The sequence below is a fragment of the Octopus bimaculoides genome, chromosome 25 (assembly GCF_001194135.2).
Source record: "Octopus bimaculoides isolate UCB-OBI-ISO-001 chromosome 25, ASM119413v2, whole genome shotgun sequence".
Lineage (NCBI taxonomy): Eukaryota > Metazoa > Mollusca > Cephalopoda > Octopoda > Octopodidae > Octopus > Octopus bimaculoides.
The window spans coordinates 31,051,383-31,055,572 of NC_069005.1; the positions used below are offsets into that span (position 1 = coordinate 31,051,383).

Genomic DNA, 4,190 nt, shown 5'->3' on the forward strand with positions numbered 1-4,190 from the left:
GGGGAAACAACATAGAAATATAATAAAATAGGAAACAAAAAATTTTTTGAATATAGAAATGGACAAATCTGTGGCACAAAAGAATTAATTTCACTCCTTGAACCAAGGAGAAAGTTCAATCATTTAATTTTTATGTCCCAATCAAGAATTCCAGTTAAAATGGACTATCATAACTCTTTCTGTGACAGTGTCCACACTTGCTTTGCTTAGCATCTGTTGTTGCCATTCTTGCCCATCCCCATTCTTGCCCATCCCCATTCTTGCCCATCCCCTGATACTTCGTCTCTGCGAATAGTTTAGATCATCATCATCATCGTTATTATTCTTGTGATGTCTTCTTTTCTCCGCTTGTACAAGTCACAAGAGAATATATAGAGACAGAGTTTTCTTTGGCCAGATGTCCTTCCTGTCACCAACCTCTACTTGTTTTGCAGTGAAGTAATTAATTACTGGTCTATTGATTACATCAGTGTTTCTTAACTTTTTTACCCTTGCGTAACCCTCAAAATAAATTACATGTCTCAAGGAACCCCTGCACAAAAAAAAATTATATACTGATATCTTTCTCATATTTTTTCATCGTAGTTCACATGGTAAATATGATATATAGTTCACGTGATAAATATCATATATATATATATATATATATATATATATATATGTGGTGGTTGTCTACTCCTTATGCAGAGTTTTGACCACCTCCTGTACTTACACCTTCGATCCATCATGCCATCTGATGTGGCTTTTTAAATTAGACAATGTTTTGAAAAGACACCCACAGAAATTGCACATCCACCATTCAAACAATATTGCCACACCATCTCATTTGGTTTCTCAAAATCATAGCTTTGAATGAGGTGATGCCTGCAGATGCAAGGACGTCTGTGTTTGGAGTAAAAGAACTCCATTTAAAAAAAAAATATGTGATGAAGGCATTTTTGGTGGAATTGCTCTAACAATTTAAAATACCTTTCATAACAAGTCCACGGTCATTATCTTTTTCTGATAACATAATAGGTTAGATAGGATGATGTCTGTATTACAATAACCAGTAACATGTTGTGCATGTATAGTAATATTACGGTCATGAAATTAGCATTAACTTATTTCACTCTTTCTCGCAGAACCTTTTGCAAAATCCTAGGGTTACAGGGAACCCTGGTTGAGAAACACTGGATTACATTAATCCAAGTCCTCAACTGATACTTATTTCATTGACCTCAAAAGGATGAAAGGTAAAGCCAACCTTAGCAGAATTTGAACTCGGAACATCAATCTGGAAGAAATGCCACTTGAGCCTTTTGTCCAGCACTGTAACGATTCTGCCAGCTCCAAGGTGGGGTTAATTAGCATTAAACTTACCTTGGCTAACCCTTCGTTACCTATGGTTCCATTTCTGCTAAAAGATCTTTCAGCAAGGCGTGTCTGTATTATTTGCCTTTCGACGGCAAATGAGTAACAATCCTAGTTGATGGCTGAATAGTTGGCATTTGGGTGAAACATCTAAGAATTCACAGAAAATGTCATCAGTTTTTTACACTTAGCTATTTTTAAATTTGTTATTTTGAAAACCACACCAGGAAACTTTAGGAGTGGCGAATTACATAAAACAGATGATTCAACTTTCAAACCTTGGAATCTAAAAAGTGGTTCAATTGAAAGATATTGTGTTGATATTGTACTGTTTTTCTTTCTTGTTTTTTTTTGTTGTTTTTTTTATTATCTTAATAGATATCTCTCTTCCACCTTCGGAAGGGTTGGCCTGTGAATTCTTCTGGCCTTATATTTTAGTTTGAGACTCTGATGGCCTTCAGTTTTGTAAGCTATTTGGAAAGCTGGTGAGAAAATATTACACACCCACACAGCCACACACACTTGTTCACTTGCTTGTTTGTTTAATGCCTGGTGGTGGTTGTTTTTTTTTTCCATGCCCTTATGGGTTCCCAGGGAGTTATTTAAGACAGGATCTTCCTGTCACCAACCCATATAACTTTTATCTTTGGCCTCTTTTGGTCATTAGATTGCGACCATGCTGGGGCACTGCCTTAAAGAATTTTAGTTGAATGAATCGACTCCAGTACTGATGTTTTAAAGGCCCCCCCTCTGTTCTTCCCCCTTTTACTGACACCAAATAAATATAAACGAAGAGAGCATCACTTTGTTATTTCAAGATTATCACATTCACAAGATAAAATAAGTTCTTTATTTTCTATAAGCAAAATTATCTCTTGTAACACCACCCTCCGTGAATCTCTCGCTTTTTTGGGGTTTTTTTTCCATTTTTTTTTCTCCTGTTTTTTTTTTTGTTTTTTTTTTCATGAAGCCACCACACTGTTGTAATTAAATAAATATACCGTCTTATACAATTACCTGTATGTGTTGTTGTTTGGTAAATTAATTCTTTTCCTCAAAGTCAGAGAACAATATATAATGGTTTTGAATGCTTCTTTCTTTTCACTCTTGTTATTTGCAAGTGAAATCCTGTTTTGGAAAAACAACTTTTTTTTTTCATCTGGCTGTTTGTTTCTATGCATCACATTATATACACACACCTGTATACACACATACACACACAAATGCATATATATATATATATATACACACACACACACAAACACATATATGGACATGCATATATGTATACGCATGCACATGCTACACACTTGCACATACTAGACACATGCATATACATATATACACATACACGCACCATTCACAAATACATATATATGTAAACATATCTGCAAGCCAATAAGGAAGGCTCTTTGGAATCACCTGACTTGCTAGAAATGGCAGCAAAATTTTCTTCATATTGCACCCTACCATTTAAAAAAAGGGGAAGGATACATTGAATGATGTAGTCCTAGATACACTATGTCTGCAAGAAAGAGAGAAAGTGGATGGTCTTATCTTGTGTCTTTAATCATAGGCCCCTAATCATAAGCCCCTAAGTAATCGGGACTCACTAGGAGCTACACAACAACAGCTGCAAGTTGTCATCAATTAATACCTTTCTGTTTTACTGCCAGCATAGCTGTGACCATGCTGGAACACTCCCATAAAAATATTAATTTTTCTGAAGTAAGGAAACAAACTGTAGTTACTTTTATGAAGGCCAGGCAGAATTGTTGGCTCAGTGGACAAGATGCTTAGCAGCATTTCTTCTTGCTCTTTGTGTTCTGAATTCAAATCTCACTGAGGGCAAGTTTGCCTTTTATCCTTTCAGCCACCTCATGCTAATGAATTAATTGGTCTGCTAGAAATGATAACCAAAATTACCTGTTCTCTGAGCTATTACATTACAGTATTAAAAGCTATTACATTACAGTATTGAAATTATATATCAAATCTCTTTTCATTTTTCTTTTCTTTTATTTTTCAGGTAAGTCATCTTGTTGAGTTCTTCAGTTCTTACAAGGAATGAGTAACGGACATCAATTTTGGCAATTTGCTGGAATTTCTTCCTGATGGTAAAATACAATAACAGTAAAGGTTTTGATAATTTCTTATTATTTATATCTTAAATGTTAATTCATATCTCATAAGGCTGGCTTACTTTTTTGGTAAATATATATATATGTATATGACTCATATATCCTGAAGTAGTGAGTTCAATTCCCAGACTGGGCTGTGTGTTGTGTTCTTGAGCAAGACACTTCATTTCATGTTGCTTCAGTTCGCTCAGCTGTAGAAGTGAGTTGTGATGTCACTGGTGCCAAGCTGTATCGGCCCCTTTGCTTTTTCCTTGGATAACATCAGTCGCATGGAGACGGGGCTGGTATGCGTGGGTGATGGCTGGTCTTCTACTTTGCCTGGATTTGTGCCTTGGAGGGGAACTTTCTAGGTGCAATCCCATGATCACTCACGACCAAAAGGGGCCTTTACCCTTTATAATATATATATATAGCATTGTCAAATAGATTTGTTCACTCCCACCCCTATTTATTCTAATTCTTATTTTTCATCAACAATTTTAATAAATCAGTCAATAATATATTCCTCTTCATTATTCATGACTTGTTGCCAATGTTCCACTGGCTTGCCAATCCCCCTTGATGGTAGAAATTACCAAGTCTTGGCTCAATTCATTAAGCCATGTTTTCAGCTTGAGATTTTCTGATACATATTTTTGTATACCTTATGACTGTACCTTACTGGATATATATATATATATATATATATATATATTG

At 35.4% G+C, this 4,190-nt stretch overlaps 1 long non-coding RNA gene across 2 annotated transcripts in view; it reads left to right on the plus strand.

Annotated features, from left to right (window-relative positions):
• The window catches only part of LOC128250765 (uncharacterized), a 158,113-nt gene that overhangs the window by 116,365 nt on the left and 37,558 nt on the right, over nt 1–4,190 (plus strand). The window contains exon 3 of one of the 2 annotated variants that reach the window (XR_008266748.1): nt 3,383–3,487. The exons of the other annotated variant lie outside the window; for it this stretch is intronic. This is a non-coding gene — a long non-coding RNA (uncharacterized LOC128250765). Of the gene's footprint in view, nt 1–3,382; nt 3,488–4,190 lie in introns of those variants that run through there. 2 annotated transcript variants of the gene reach the window in all.